A 17,645-nucleotide genomic window follows, 5' to 3' on the forward strand; every position below is an offset into this window, starting at 1 on the left:
CGTGTCCAGACTTTGTGTGTGTCAGTGTATGAATTGATGGAAGTGAGGAAGGTGCGCCAACTCTCCCTTTTTGCCTCACGACGCACTCGCTTCCCAAAAGCCTTTGCCCGTTTAAAAGAAATGAGGTTGTCTGACGTGGGGTACCGGCGAAGGACACCCCACGCCTTGTTCTGGGCCTCTCGCGCCCGCCTGCAGTCCTCGTTCCACCAGGGCCTCCTTGGGCTGCGGGACCCACTGGAGGCCTGGGGAATGGACTTTTCGGCGGCGTCGAGGATGTGCGCTGTGACGAGTTTGGCGGCTTCCTCCACGTGTAGGTGTTTTATGGATGTGTGGTGTAGTTGAGATGTTTGTGTGAATGTGCTCCAGTTTGCTTGTGATTCTTTAAACCTTTTATGGGAAGATGGACTGCTCGGGCCTATACCTATATACGTTAATGAAGTGGGGAAATGGTCACTACCATATGGGTCTGTGCCCACACCCCAATCAAGACATGGAAAGAGAACTGCGGAACCAATAGCCAAGTCAAGATGCGAGTATGTATTGTGTCCTAAGTTATGGTATGTAGGCTGTTTTTTGTTGAAAAGGCATGCTCCGGAGGATGTAAGGAACTTCTCTATCAGGCGACCTCGGGCATCCGTTCTGGTGGAGCCCCAAAGAGAGTTGTGCGCATTAAGGTCGCCTGTTAGTATGTATGGTTCGGGCAGCTGGTCAACCAGTGCCTCGAAATCAGAGCTCAGAAGTGCAAAATCAGGAGAGATGTAAATGGAGCATACCGTTATCAACCTATTAAATATTATGGTACGGATCGCTACAGCCTCGAGGACAGTGTTTAAAGTGACAGGGTGGCATGCTAATGATTTCCGGGCGATAATGGCCACACCTCCTGAAGAGTGGGTGCAGCCAACCCTGTCCTTTCTGAATACCATGTACCTATTTAAGAAATTTGTTTGTTTAGAGTTGAGGTGGGTTTCCTGGAGACACATAATACTTGGCTGACTGGCATGCAGAATCTCATACACATCGTCAAGATTTTTAAGGAGGCCTCTGCAGTTCCATTGGATGATATTTTCTGTTCCCATTATTTAAATTTAAGAATGACTGGAATGTGTGTGTTCGTGTGTGTTCATGTGTCGTCTTTCGGGGCTGTTACTCTTGGATTGGGCTTTTTGGGCCTTTCTGCAGGCTTGGAAGTCGGTGGCCGCTCCTTGCGCTGCGTTGCAGGCAGGAACGGCCCCACATCCATCTCGTCGTCGGATGTCCGAGGGGTGCCCGACGGACCGGGCCCCCCGGACTTGGCCCCCCTTCGGGAGCCCTTCGTTTGAGCCGCACCGTCGGGGGCGCCAGAGGTGGCACAGGCGGTGCGGTGGCGGTGGGAGCCGGTGCGGGGCCCGTAGTGTCCATCACCTCGGTACCCTCCAACGCACTGGAGGACGGGGAGACAGAGGCGGGAGCGGCACCGGTCCTGACAGGAGTGGTTTGCACCACAACCGCTGCTGCCTCAGCAAGCGGCGTGGTGCCGGGTTGGGCTGCGTGAGGCAACCCAGCGGGGGGCGGGGGCGGGACCAGGTCAGACTCGCTGAACTGGGTCCCTGTGGACACCAGACGCCGCTCCGCCCCCCGGCGAGCCGCGTCAGCGTACCTCCGCAGAGGGAAATAGGCGAACCTCTTTCTCGCCTCCGGGAAGGTGATGTTCTCGGTTACCTTGATGTTAATTATCTTTTTCTCGAGTTGGAACTTTTCGCACTTGCGGGAGTACGCTGCATGCGGTCCCCCGCAGTTTACACAAGTGAGGGTATCGGATTGGCAGTTGTCACTAGGATGGTCGTGCGCCGCGCATTTCGCACACGTCGTTCGGCCACGACAAGAGTTCGTACCGTGCCCGAACCGCTGGCACTTAAAACAGCGCCGCGGGTTCGGGATGTACGGACGTATTGAGCACCGGATAAAACCTGCATATATATGTTGTGGGAGAACTGCGCGGTCAAAGGTCAAGATGATGTGCTTGGTGGGAATCTCCTTGTCGTCTCTACGGATAGTGATGCGTCTCACGGCAGTGACGCCCTGATCCTTCAAGCCGGCAAGGAGATCCGCATCGGTTTCGTTCAGGAGGTCTGTCTCGGATATCACACCCTGCGAGCTGTTGAGGCTCCGATGGGGTGTGACCCGGATGTCAAGATCAGCCAGTCTAGTCTGAGCTAGAAGCTTTGCAGACTGCTGCTTGTCATTTATTTCAATGAGGAGTTCACCAGACCTTTGTTTTTTGCATTTATACGATTTTCCTACTATGGCTTCAAGATACTTGGCGATCAAGAAGACTGACTGAGATGCAAGAGGGTGGGTTGAATTGAGGGATTCCATCACAAGAAATCGAGAAAAATGGTTCGGTTCAGGAAAGGTTAACGACGGCAACGGAGGAAAGGAAACTTCGGTGCGGCCCCTTTTCGGGGGCCGATCACGTTTGGGGGGGGGTTTGGAAAATGCCATATGACACATTGGAAAGCAGGGAGACGGGGGTACTTTCTCCTTTGACCTTACCCTGGTAGCCAAAGAGGTCCCGGAGCTCCCTGCCTGGTGAACAGACAGGGAGCCCATCCGCCGGAGCTTGACCTGGGCTCCGACGGCCACCGTTCATGGTTTCTAACCCTTCACCTATAAACACATTGCCACGGTTGGATCCAGCGTATGTTTGGGGGCTCGGGGTCCGCGGTATCGCCAGTACCGTCACCAAGATTGCTCAAGGTGCACCGTGCGGGGTTAATTAATACCGAGATAGCTCTAGGTTTTCTATAGGATAGCCAACGTAGCATTTCTACAACACACATATTGATTTCTTCTTTTTAGCGCAACTCTACTATCCCCGTATACAGGGTGTCGTTCTTTTCACTTTGTATTTGTTATGAGTTCTTTCTCTCAATTCTGCTGGTACTATGTACACTGCATGCGTTCCTTTATTTGTAGCAACACCGACGAGCTGCATCATGTATGCACGCAGCCTGCTGGCATTGCAGTTGACAAATGAGCGTACTTTAGATTCGTATTGTACAGAGCTTGCGTCACTGGAATTATGGCTACAATCAAGCATCCAGCCATCTATCTATCTATCTATCTATCTATCTATCTATCTATCTATCTATCTATCTATCTATCTATCTATCTATCTATCTATCTATCTATCTATCTATCTATCTATCTATCTATCTATCTATCTATCTATCTATCTATCTATCTATCTATCTATCTATCTATCTATCTATCTATCTATCTATCTATCTATCTATCTATCTATCTATCTATCTATCTATCTATCTATCTATCTATCTATCTATCTATCTATCTATCTATCTATCTATCTATCTATCTATCTATCTATCTATCTATCTATCTATCTATCTATCTATCTATCTATCTATCTATCTATCTATCTATCTATCTATCTATCTATCTATCTATCTATCTATCTATCTATCTATCTATCTATCTATCTATCTATCTATCTATCTATCTATCTATCAATCTATCTATCTATCTATCTATCTATCTATCTATCTATCTATCTATCTATCTATCTATCTATCTATCTATCTATCTATCTATCTATCTATCTATCTATCTATCTATCTATCTATCTATCTATCTATCTATCTATCTATCTATCTATCTATATATCTATCTATCTATCTATCTATCTATCTATCTATCTATCTATCTATCTATCTATCTATCTATCTATCTATCTATCTATCTATCTATCTATCCGCCCGTCCGTCCGTCAATTCACCCATCCATCCATCCATCCGTCCATCCATTATCCATCCATCCATCCATTATCCATCCATCCATCCATCCATCCATCCATCCATCCATCCATCCATCCATCCATCCATCCATCCATCCATCCATCCATCCATCCATCCATCCGTCCATCCATCCATCCATCCGTCCATCCATCCAACCATCCATCCATCCATCCATCCATCATTCCGCCACCCGCCCGCCCGCCCAGAAACCTCTGACATGAGAGGGATGCTCACCAAACGCCATTGCATCACGGAAGAACACCGCCTCCATCTCGCGCACACCAACCGTAAACTGTACTACCCACCCTACCTTTACGTTACCTCTATCCATCTCGACTCTCTTGATGCCCTCAATCTGAAGGCGGAAGGGCATGCATTGTTGCTTGCTTTACCCTTACGTCCTATTCCATGGTTTGATCATCCTCAGCCTTAAGAACACCTCAAACGAGCATCTTGATGACCACCTCACCTCTCAACTCTTCGACCCAGTGCCCTCCATATGACGGCACATTTATACTGTATAAACATACTCCTTCAACTACCCAACCTTCACTGTCCCGTTTCTATCGTACAAGCACAAAAGGCTCCAAAAGCGCCCCCTTCTTCGCCATTTTTCTCAAATTTTCACGAGGCACCGGTAATACTACGAGCCAACACCCATACCAAACTACACCCACAATGAATATGTAAAGTATGCCCTAAGGACACACCAAACCACACATACCTGAACACTGTGTAGCGTTTGTTGGCCAACACACACCCGCAAACGTCAGTGTGAATACCATCCTGACTAGCAACACAGCAGTGGCAGAGGAGATTAACTGCCATTGTGACAACCCAGAGCACGGCCCTGAAATTCGGCAAAACTTACTGTCAGCGTGCCCTCGACATTTTTACACGCGAAAATGTGTCTTCAATGGCCTTCCAAATTCTCACCAAAAATCTTCTATGAGACATGGTAAATTGTTCGTTGGCACCACCAATGCAGTTGTAGGAGAGAGGAGTTGTGCATGTCCGTTCTGCCGACCTTACATGCCGAGTCGCCCTTTCAATCACGCCTGTACGTAAAACCTCTGCAGGCAAGCCAACCTTGGTCCTGCAATATAGTTATATTAAATATTCACTTCCGCTTCCTAGACAACAGATGCCTAGCCCGTAATAACACATCTTCCAGGAAGCCGTCTACATTCTGTGCAACCTACAAACAACCAATTTGATACGCAGAACGCCCTTTATGCACACTGTACGACACCCATTTGCTGCCCCAACCTCTGCAGCCTACGGAGCACACTACAATCACGGCGATTCCCACTGCGAATGCCTCGCAGAACAATACTCCCCTTTCGTTCCCCTTCCTCTGGGTGTATCAGTTTTATTCAACCAGTAAATTCGGGCCAGCTCCGAACCACCTCCCGGCATCTAGAGGTTGTTGCGGCCATATTGGCCTTTTTCATCCGAATTTGTGATTCGAAAGGGTGATATACAGTCTTTCTTTCTCCGCTCACTTTTCAAACTTTCCGATCACTTCACTAGGCACCGCCAATTTTATTTTTTCCTCCATAGAAGCGTGTTTAGTTAACTTACCGCCACAAAGGTGAGGCGTACAAATGTCCTCTCCCGCAAGAATCATCCCCTTAAACAATTTTCTTTCCTGAGAGTTAGTTCTATTCGGTAGCAACACTTGCACCGCAACCAAAAAAAATGATTCATGGGATAGTTCTCACACAGACAGGCAATATTGGAGTTTTTAGTGAAATCCCGCCGGCGAACACTTACGCAGTCGAGAGCCTGGAAAGAAAAGTAAGGTTGAAATCCACAAGGAATATTTGTTGCACAACAAACAAAACAGAATTTAGAAATTTTACCAAAAAAAGTCTCCGTACTATTTTAGATTCTAACACTAATTTAAAACCAACGTTCTAGGTACTTTTTTATATTCCGTAATACTAATTGTTACACAACCAGCAATTATTTTTCTAGCAATTTAGGTCCAGTGCTGGCAGCAAACTTCTTCTATAAACCCCTAACAACTCGCATCTTTCTCTCTCCGCGTGTAATATTATTCCTCTTATTTTTGCTTCAAGGCAATGGTGTCTGCTTCGAGGTAATGGCATTACCTTTTGGTACCTATGTGCCGGTGGCCACTATATTACCCCAGTTTTTTTATCTGCAAAGTGCCCTTCTCAAAATATTTGATTGGAAAGAGGCATTCAGAACATTGGATTGGGAACAAGTGGGCGTAAAGGTTATGTAGAATACCTAAGCAACCTCAGATTTGCTGATTACGTTGCCTTGCTAAGTAATTCCGGCGACGAAGTGCAATGCATCCTTACCGCACTGCAAAAGCAGAGCAGAAACGTGGGCTTCAAAATTAATATGCAGAAAACTAATGTAATCCTCAATAACATCGGGAGAGTAGAGCGGTTTGAGAAAGGTGGCGACGCAGTGGAAGGGACCAGTGGATATATTCACTTAGACCAAGTTGGGACCCCGAATCCCAACCATAAGGAATATATAATTAGGATATAAATGTGGTGGAGTGCTAACGGCGGGTATTCTCAGATAAGGGTTGGCCGCCTATTATTGTCCCTGAAGAAGAAAGTGTATGACATCTGCATCTTCCTGGTACTCTCCTAAGGGCAGAAATTGCCAGGCTGAATAAAAGAATTCAACTTAAATTGTGGAAGATTAAGCGAGCAATGGAATGCAAACGGATAAGTTTAACATTAAGGGGCAAGAAGGAAGCGGAATTGGTCATGGAAGAAATGTGTGTGAAGAACCCTATAGTAGAAATAAACCGGACAAAAATTGGTGTGGGCAGAGATGCTAAGGCGAAGACAAGATAACTGTTGGTTCTTAAGAATAACAGAATGAATACACAGAGAACGCATGCGTAGTAGGTGGTGGCAGAACATAAGGCATGCAGATGAGATCAAGTTTGACAGTATAAATAATGCGCAGTTAGCACAGGACCGGGATAATTTGAGGTTTATGGCAGAACCCTTTGCTCTGCAGCGGGAGTAGATATCCTGATGATGAAATGGCCTATTGAGGCTTGTCGCTGGCCCACAGGATTGCGTCCTATCAGTCTGTGTCACCCCTATCGTCATTTGTTTGATGTTTGTTTATAGAAGTGACGTTACCTTCCAGTTTTCTGGCCAGGCACTGTCTCTTCACTCCTTCACTATCGGCGTTAGAACGCATGTACTCTATACTAATTTTTGCTTTGACACGGGAACAGTACTTTTTATTGAGAAGTTTTTTCTAGAGCACTAACGCAGGTACCAATTCCGCGCACGATATAATCCTCTTGGTCGTGGATTTGATGGTGACTAGGAACTTGTTAAAAATAATAATAATGAACAGGTGGCTGGAACAGGCACCTGGCGGGGCACAGCTCGTTCCTGACGCTCGTGGCAGTGACTCGTGTTCTGCGCCTAGAATCGAGTGTCTGGCTGTGTGGCTCCTTTCTCTGTCGCTTTCCCCGAGATTCTGGTGCCGTCAAACCGCAGAGATCGAACCACGAGCAGACTGGACTTGACGTGGAGCAGACGCCGAGGTACGCTAAACTCGGGATTTTTTTGGATAAAGCTGATTTGAAAGCCTCGTCTTCTAACGCTGCCCACAGCTCGTGCTCGTGCAAGAGCCAACCGGTCGCCCGGCTCCGTGGCTGGCTGCCACGCAGAAGCTACGCGGCTGCCATTACTTTGTGAGGAAAGCTGTCACAAGGGGCATAGCTGCAATTTAATCGTTGCTACTGGATACAGACGCACTGACCGAGCAGATTCACTCGTACCTGCGTGCCTTTAACAGCATGTATGAGGAAATGAATGATCTTGATCCGCGTGTTCAAAAGACCATCGATATAAACGAGTTTGAAGCTGATTTCTTCGCTACCTTAGGATACGACGGAAACGTCACTTTGATCCGCTCAGAAGATTACTTCGCCAGACCCTCCACGGCTTCTTCCCCATTTGCTGTTCAGACTACCGGAGCGAAGAGGCCTCATTTCACCATCACTCGTCACGGCGAGACCACTGCGCTCTCCCATGACAGCAAGAGGACTGTGGAGGTCGACAATTATGTGAACGTGCACTCTGCACGTGGGATGTGCATCTGCGACTAACACGTCTGCACAGCTGGCGAGAACTCTGATCGCCCGGAACAACTGGTAGAACTCGCGTGAGATTCCCTTGAGGGACGATTAAGTAAATCCAGCAGTCTGCCTAGCGATGTCCCAGTCACCCTCAACAACGGCCCGGGCATCGAACTCTCCAAGAACCGGGTGACTACGAATTGCTAGGATGCGGTGGTTGCAGACCCACCTAACTTTTATTCCCTTGATGGTTCGGATGCCGCTGCTGTTAATAGACGTTTCCTTGTAAAAAAGGGCGTGGGTCACCACCGGGTGTGGCCACGTTGCCATTTGAAAGACGGCGGCTATGTTTCCCCCACTGCTGGCATTTTCACTGGCATCTCGGCTTATGTTTACGCCTCCTGGTACCTCAACCTCTGATCGGTGCACCTGCGTCCCGATCCTCTTCCCCCAAACTGCCAAATGAACGCAGTTGCGGAAGCCATTAAAACGGAAACCCGGCAGCTTAAATGTCCGCGGCTTAGCATCTTACGGATGACCATCATCCGTAAACCATCTGTATTTCAAAAACGTATCTTGCTCGCGAACACCAGCGCGTTATCTCGGAGTTTCACTGGATCGCTATCAGGAAAGCGGCAAGGACTAGAAATCCGAGCCGGGTAAGCTGCGCCAAAAAACAACGAAATGGGGCGCTCGAATTGTCTGGTTTCGCACGAGCCACGGTATGCAACCTATTGTTTTTCGACAAAGCTTTAGTATATGCTGCAGGTGCTTCATTGTTCACGAGTCTATGTGCAGCGAATGCACAGAGCATTCGCAGTCTTTATCTGGTCATCGAATTGGGAGCGTTCTAGTAAGATTAACCTTTTTCGCCGAGTAAGGCATGAGAGTGTTGGCTTGTGTCCTATAATTGTTCGCCAGCTTGTAAACCGGTTTATGTTTCTGCGTGATACACGTGATCCATTTCTTCGCACTTTAATGCAGAATACATCAGTAAATGCATTGCCTATGTTTATGGTTTCTTTTGTAAGTGATAAATGTGCGGCGTGAAAGGCTATATGAATGAAGTGGTTGAGTCCTTTCGTTTTCTTACTTTGAGATTTTAAGTAGAATATTTACCTACTGTTTCGAGAACAACCCTTACAATAATTTGAGGGGGGTGCTTTCGCCCGTACCAAGATCTCGCGAAATGTTTAGTTCTGGTTCTTTGAAGGATTTGTTATCCCGTGTAAAAAAATGACAGCCCCAGCATCCGTGAAAAAATTTTTTTTCAAGTAAATACCACAACGGTGCGAGTTAAAACATGAATGGAGGATAAGGGCCTGGTTAGCTCAGCTCGTAGAGCGACTGCTCGAGTTAGGCGGCGGTCTCGGCCTGAAATCTTGAACCAGGACGAATGTTTTATCAGCTGCAAAGTTTCTGAGAAAGCTGTATAGCTTTGCTTTGTAGCCGCATGGCTCTATTCTGGGTGGATTTCAAATTTCCTTTCAAGAATCTTACTCCTGCTTGGGGATATCCCCTAAATGTGGTTGATAAACACGCGTGCTCACGTACATTGATTCATGAATTCGCTCTCGCGATACAAAGTACTAGCCTCCTGGTTAGCTCAGTTAGAAGAGTGACTGCTCCAGTTAAGCGGTGGTCCCGTTATCAAATACTGGACCAGGATACATTTTTCTTCAACTGTGAAGTTTCTAAAAAAGCTGTATAGCTTTCCTTTGTAACCGCATGGCTGTATTGGGGTTGGATTTCAAATTTTATTTGAAGAATGTTACTCCTGCTTGGGGATTTACCCTAATTCTGCTTCATTACACCTGTGCTCAGTTCGAGTTGTTTTTAATTTCGCTCTAGCGCTATAAACTACTAGCCTCGTGGTTAGCTCAGTTAGCAGAGCAACTGCTCTGGTTAAGCCGTGGTCCCGGTTTCGAATACTGGACCAGGACAAATTTTCTTCAACCGCGAAGTTTCCGAGATAGCTGTATAGCTTTCCTTTTTAGCCGTATGGCGTCATTTATGTGGATGTCAAACTTTTCTTTGAACGATGCTACTCCATGGGAATTTAGCCTGATTCTCCTCGATTAACACCTGTCCTCACTTCGAGTTGTTGATCAATTCACTGTCGAGCTACAAACTACTCGGCTCTTAGTTTACTCGATTGGTAGAGTGACTGCTCCTGTTAAGCGGTAGTCCCGGGTTCGAATCGTAGACAGGACAAATTTTGTTTGGCTGCAAAGTTTTTAAGAAACCAATTTGGTAGTGTTGATACACTCCAAGTTCGAAGTTAACGGCGAGGCCATGGAAGGGGCAATCTCGCAACACTGATGAACGACAAAATGGCCAGGGGTGCTTACTTGCGCATTTAGTAGCGGTAGTTTATTACATCATTTAGGCCTCTATGCTCGGCTTTGCTGGGGGCAAATTGTAGATTCTGCCCCGCCTGCTGCATGTCTTAGGCTTCTTGCATCTATAACGGCTCTACTTAGTCACACCAGTCCCTCCTAGCTTTCGAAGATAATTTGCCAACATGATATTTACCAGGAACTCCTTGTGGGGGTCCCATTGTTGACAGGCGCCTTACCATTCGTTATGCGGTCTCAATTCGTGTTCTGTTATTTGCTGAAGTGAATTCTGTGCGCTTTACTGTACACATGAATAGCCTGACAGGTGCGTTCTTCATCTTAGGCCATGACGCCTTGGCGTTTTTCTTGCGCAGATTGTTTCGCACAAATTGTTGGGCGGCACAGGTATAAATCGTTGCTGTAAAACATGAAAGACTACGCAGGTTCCCACCAGAATACCCCAGTTACACTCAAAAAGGCAAAGAGGTCGTTGTAATCTAAATACACGAAATATCACAAAATAATGAAATAAATGTGGAGTGTGTAGTGACGTCGCCTTCTCTGAGCGTAACAAGATGTCCAGCCTATGTGTGCTCACCGACCCCCATTCAAAAAACACGAATCAGGGCTGCTTCACGCAATAAAATAGGTATGTTTCATGGGCCGAATACATTGTTTATCTCTGTCGTCTTAAATGTAAAGTATTATCGGCCACCAGGACAGGGAGCTGAGGTCTCTTTGCGTGAACATGCAAATAGAGGATGCAAATAGAGCATGCACGAAATTTTTTTTGTATCTGGTTCATATAATCCAAAACCTTTCCGACATATCTGTAACGAAGTAGGCAGTCTTTTTTCAAGTGACTGCTGAAGAATACTGCAGGTGTAATACACGAGTTTTTTAAATTAGTTCGTTATATTTTTTTACAAATTCTGTTACTCTTTATAAACTGAGGACCCACTGAATCGGCCCAAAGTACCAAAAAAAAATTACTTCCCTTACACTCTGTGTACACGGATGACCTGCACAGCTGAACGACGTGCACGGACTGCACGAAAGAAAACACGTTTATCGTAATTGGCTGGAGCACTTTTCCTAGCCAATTAGCTGAATGACCCCTTGACGGATCTAAGCTTTTTTCTTGCAGATAAACGTGAAACTGCCTGTGTCCCTCCCGCGTCCTAAGAAACACACTGATTGTGTAAGGCCCGGTTCAGACATTTGCCGCAACTCTCCAAATTACTTTAAAGAATGACGTCATTTCATCCCTCAGCAAACCGAACTGCGTGCAATGGCATTGTTTACGCGCATGGGTCACCATAGGGTTTTGCGTCGGGAATCTGAACAGCCGAACTCACAAACCCAATCCGCTCTACCACTAAAGAGTCCGGGCAGGTCCCATTGGGCCGCTTAACGTCCGCGTTTAAATCTCCCACCAGCGCAAACGTCATGCCATCCATCAGTACGGGCATGACACCTATAGCTGCGCGTGCATGCCTCTCCTCCCCCCTAACAGTACTGTCTACTACAAACCTGCGCACGCATGAACCTGCAACCGGTCATGTGCATGCACTTAGAAGTGACAGACCCCGTCGAAAAAATTGCCTGAAAGCCTACTCATGAAGTGATATTGGCTCACGCCGGTATTTCAAGCGGCTAATATGCTTTCCGTCTGGGAGGGATTCACCGCGGCTCCACGAGCTGAATTGAGGCGGTGACGGGGGACCAGCGCCTTTTTGTTGTTTTTGCACCCCTTCACGTTTGTTCGAGCCAACGCTTCGATTCTTCCTCTTCTTCCTCCAAACTAACGGCATGCATCCATTCCATGACTATTTAAATCCTTGAAGACCTTAAGCTTCATTCTCGCGTACGAACATGTGGCTGTCAGTTTCCCTTCCTCCTCATGTGCATCTTACTGTGTGTGTATCAGGTATGTGCAGCATATCAAGCACACCTGAACCACTCGATTGAGACAGCCGACTAACCATATTGAGCCATGTAATCTGACATTTAGGTACCGGAAAAACCGCATTGCACCAGTAGCGAGATGATCCCCCTTTTTCTTCCCGAAAACCGTACACTGATAAACCAGCATGTGGTGATGGCGCATACTTAGGCGGGAAAGGGAGCTGCGAAAGGTCGCTCGGAAGGCCTTCCAAGCTGAAAACGAACCATGGGCTCAAGTTCACGTCCCATTTCGGGAAGTTTCTCTTCTACAGGGAGGGATTTGCAGCTTTTTGGAAAAGTAAATTTTAATGGAAACGGTGACGGCGGGTTTCAGAAATTCTGGCAGTCGTTACTTGGGCTTTGCGGGAGTGGCGGCTGTTTACGTCCGCGTAACCAAATGCGCGAACGTAGCAGCGACGAAAAAAAGAAAACGGCAAGGAGCGTCTAGCGAAGGATGAAGTGGAGTACGAAAATTGCGCTACGGCACCATCTCTCTGACTGCCTTTCCCTCACACATTTCATTACGCTGTCCTATTCTCCGCTATTTCAAACCACGTGATGTTTTCGCGGGAGGTTGAAACACGATATGCAACATGCTCGCTGCTCCTTTCGGCAGGGCTAACCGAAACACGTTAAATTTAAGCGGGAGGTTCAAACAAGATTTGCAACGTGCTGGCCGGTGGCGGAGGCGTACTGCGAGCCAGCATCCGATTAGGGCACGCTGCCGTACGTTGCCTGATCACAGGAACAATTCCTGAGACGCAGAAGAAACGCGCTGTGACCGAGAAGACTGCAGCTTACGCTGCGAAGAAATTTCATTTTAGGGTGTGTAGTGATCGTCAAAGCCTTTTTTATGCCAATCCGTGCTTCTGATTACCGCATGCCGCCATTAGCTACCTGCGCCACTTGCCAAGGTGGCTTCGGTAGAGTCAAGGGGTAAATAATAATAAAAGTTATCCAATGGGAAGCTAGATTTTTTCATGGATCAGGAATGTAGGAAAGAGCTGGGCCTAAATATCAAGGGTGACAGGCATGTGCTAGAGCAGGAAATGCTTCGATTGACGGAGAAGTACGGAGAGGAGCAGAGAAATAGTTCTCTACAGGTTGAGAAGAGAAAATTCAGGAACAAGATAGCGGTAGAACAAGAGATTCATATATAGGTTGCCATCATTGCACAGGCAAGGGTAGACGGATTGCAATTCATGGTACATTTGTTTAATTTGAAGGGAGGGTCCTTGCTGGCATGATTGGATAGCTAGATAACATGTGAGCGCTATTGCGATATGAGGATTACGAGTACGAGGGCAGTAACGCGACTAATGCGCAGTAACGCGACTAAAAGTGTACTTGTGGGACTGTGCTTGGGTCCGTCCGTGCGTGTTTAACGATGCATCGAAGCTGTGCGCCCACTGGAACACTGACTCTGGTTACAAACTTGTTGTTTCTTTTTCTTATTACCTGTTCAGTTTTTTGCCTGTGAATAGCGCTGTGTAAGTGTGGTGGCCAGTCGTTTGTGTAGGTTAGAATATTCTTGTAAAATATTTAATAAGGAGGAGTGGTGTCACAAACGGCAGGTCAAGCCGCCAATTTGTTTCTTCAGAAGACCGACATAACGGCTTCGCCAGCCGGGGACGGCCATTTTTCGTAACGCTTTGGCGCCTGAGTCCCCCCTTCCACTTTTCCCGCATTTGTTGTGTTCTTTTATCTGCCTTTCGTGGTCGCGGCTCCGAAGAGTGCAACCCCGGGGTCGCGGAAACGAAGCTCCAGGACAGGACAGGGGGACAAAGGTGCGGTACAGTCGGGCGATCGGGCGAAGTTTATTTAAGGGGGTGCGAGCGGCAAATGGGGCTGTCGGCTGGACATTTTTCAACGTGCGAGACGCTGGGAAGTGTCCGGGGGTGACGCGGCTTTAGGGAAGTCTGTCGGTAGGACTGCGGCGAGACGACCAGCGCTTCATGTACGAGATAAAGTTCACCTCGTCGTCGCGGGTCTCAAGGCCTGCCAGTGTCAACATCCCGGATCCCGGCAAACCGTAAGCGGCTGCCCGGCGAAGCCGACTCGACTTCGCCGTGACTTTCCGAGATTTCAGTCCACCGTGACTTTACGCCTGCAGTTGCTCATAGCGACGTCTAAGGTTAATACGTATGCCTCTTCGTAGTTTTTCCTGTGTCGCGCCCAGCTTTCGCTCCTGCTAGTTTTTTTTTCGTTGTTTTTGTTGCACAGTGTTATGATGTAACCCTCTTTTTCAGTCATCCCCCATAGTGTAATGTCTTTCTTTGGTTGTCACTTGTCTAGCTAACGCCATGATTTCACCGCCCAGCACGCACGGGCGCACATGGTCCGGCATCCCCCACTTAGTTCGCAGGCGAACAAAGGGGTGTCCCCATAAAGGTTTTTTTCTTTCTTTTTTCTTTAGTCAAGCGCTGTCTGTCCCCATATATTCTCATCTCCATCATGCAGTAAAACATATTTAGTTTGAAACGTAAGTCGTGTACTCCGGTTAACTATCATTACTCCAGCAACTTCTGCACACGTGCACTCGCACGGGCCACCCACCCTGCAATCAGAAATAACTGTTGTAGCGCCTTCTTCTTTTGCGCGAGTGGGTAAGGTGGGTTGGTGACACCATACTATCGGTGTTTGTAAAAAATTGTTCAGTTAGAATTCTTTGCGTATCCACTAAAGTGTACAATTTAAAAACCACCCATATTTTCGCAACACAAAAGAAGCGGTAAATATTTTTCTAATCCAGGAAAAAAAATCGCCGCACTTGTTACGAAATGTTTTATAGGAGACGAAACAGAAAACCAATTTAAGGGCAGATTTACCTTCGCAGACTGAAAAAAATAGATTTTTTTGATTATCCGAGTAAATTCAAATACTCTCCTACTACAAAGTCATACTTTTCACAAAAACAGGGTACTTTTCCAACTGTGCCGATATTGTTGTATGATCTGTTTCCCCAGCTGCTAATCAATTAAGTCGCATGGCACTTAGTATATTGAGTTGAATGGTTTTTAACTGGGCTAGTTGGTTCATTGCATTAAGTTAAACAGCGCAGGTACAGGACGTAGTGCAGCGGCGACAAACGCGGTCGCTGACTAACAACTGTTTATTTTTAGAAGAAAAGAACATTTATGAGAGTACAAAAACTGGCATGATTATCAGAGTACGGATTGCAGAACGCGAGTAGGCAACGCAAACAGGCAGAAAAGCTCTTATCCAGCATGCGCGCGCGATATAGGTGAAACTTGAGCTCCTCTTATCCGGCCAGATAGGCAAGGTCCTTATCAAATAAAGCCACCTATGGTGTGGTGACGCATGGCAATCCTCTGCTGTGAATGAGGAATGCCTCGCATATTTCGCGTGTGCGCTGGCCTCTAAACCTTTTCAGCAGAGGGCAGGCTTTAAAATCAGGTAAGCACGAATTGCAAGTTTCAATATGCTGGACAAGCATGTGCCTGTCCCGGTTTTCAGCCAGTTGGAATGTGCGCGCGGACCGTCACTAAGGCATCGTCCCGTCTGCCCGATGTACGACTTCTTACAAGACAACAGCATTTTCTAGTCTACCCCTTCTTTGCATTGGATTAAGGGCGTGGCGTGACTCTTATTGCAGTGCTTGCGTGCTTCCTCCTGTTGACTCTTTTGCAAAGCCCGCCAAGCTTGTTGGGCACTCAAAAAATGAGATCAACACGTGAGTGGCCAACGATCTTGTTTAGGTTATGACTTACGCCGTGCACGTAGGGAATGACAGCTCTCTTTTTATGCTCTTCTTGCGGTACCTTCTTTGTGGCCGTGTCGCCCGGATCGCCACGATTCTGTTGGCTACCCTGTGAAGGAGCTGTTCTGGACACCCGGCGGAGCGAAGACGGTGAATTTGAGTTTGAAAACTAATTTTAACTGTGTGTCCACTGGACCGGAAGAGGGAACTCTTAAGAGAAGAGGTGGCTATCGCCCTGTTCACCAACTTGGAGCATGCCGATGATAGCGTTCGGAGGGCCTCCTTTGATCCAGGAGCGTACGTCCACCAGATGTGCTGATGGTATAGGTGCAGCCGTAAATCGAGGAATCGAAGCTCACATTTTGTCGACTCCTCTTTGCTCAGGTTGGATCCTCCGAGCACATAACCAAAAATATTGTACAACACCCGCACTATCTGCGTACTGACCCAAGGGCTTCTAGGAAAATGATTTAAAATCGCCCACGAAACGAAATACCTTCCGAACAGCGCATTCCCTTAGTGTTTCCTGCATTACAGCACCTGAAAAAAACTTTATTTTACAATCTATATCAGTAGTTATGTCAATTACATACCTCAGAAATAACAAGGGTCTAAGCACCGAGCCCTGGGGCACTACTGATGTCACTGGTACTGAGTCTGATGCAAACTGTTCGAAAATAACAAACTGGAATCTAATAAACAAAAAAATCTCGGACGCAAGCAATACTTTCTCAGTCTCCGATAAGGCTTCCTAATTTAGGTATTATCTTTGTATGACAAAAGCAATCTACAGGTTTCGATAGGTCGTGCAGGACTATGTTGGTTTGGCGGTGATTGTAATTGGTGGTGATTGTACTACTTCGGTTAACTGTGTTATGGTGGATATACGCCGGCGAAAACCGTGCTGTTTCATAGAATACCTTCTTGTTCAATTAAACGGTAAATGTTTTGTAATGATAAGTTCGAGCAGTTTACAAGCAATCCTGGATAGCGATATTGGTCTAAAATTTGATTCAATGGATTTATCTCCTGAATTGTAGATCAGAATAATTTTTGCTATTTCCGATTCTTTGGGTAGTTTGGATGCTGAGAGAGATTTCTTAAAAATAATGCCCAGGTATCTGCGGGACCAGTGTGCGTATCTTTTAAAAAAAAATTGATTTGGTATATTGTCCAGACCACAGGCTTTTTGCTGTCTGCGGCAAAATCTCAATTTCACATTGTCCGTTTTTTTTAAGTTTGGTGAAAGACAGGTCGCATGACACAGGGTGGATATGCCGCAGCAAAGTATATCTATGGATGTCTGTAAACGGGACTGCTACCCCAGAATCCGCTTTCGTTCACTCTTAAACGAACTGGAATCGAAATCGAAGAAGGAGTTAACAAGAGTTGCTTTTTGGATGTATCGGTTATTATCGAAAAAAAGGATGTATTGTAATATACATTATTTTTATATCATGTCTATTTGTACCCTCTGCTAATGTAGGGACCATTTCTCACATTCTTCATACATATTTTGGGCAGGGCTAGTGCGAAAGCGCCACATGCAAGGCGAAGCTCCAAACGGAGTACTGCTCGATCAATTTATTGCCGTGTTTTTTTCCACACCCATGCACGACACGGCCGTAGCCCAAGCGAGATCCTAACAGGGCACCAAAAAAACACAGCAGGAGTGGCTTCTCAGTACCAGAGGACTATTTGAAAGAACGTTAAGAATGTTCACCGATTTTAGGCATCTTTGCTTG

The sequence above is a fragment of the Haemaphysalis longicornis genome, unplaced genomic scaffold (assembly GCF_048455015.1).
Source record: "Haemaphysalis longicornis isolate Haplotype H1 unplaced genomic scaffold, Haemaphysalis longicornis Haplotype H1 scaffold_11, whole genome shotgun sequence".
NCBI lineage: Eukaryota > Metazoa > Arthropoda > Arachnida > Ixodida > Ixodidae > Haemaphysalis > Haemaphysalis longicornis.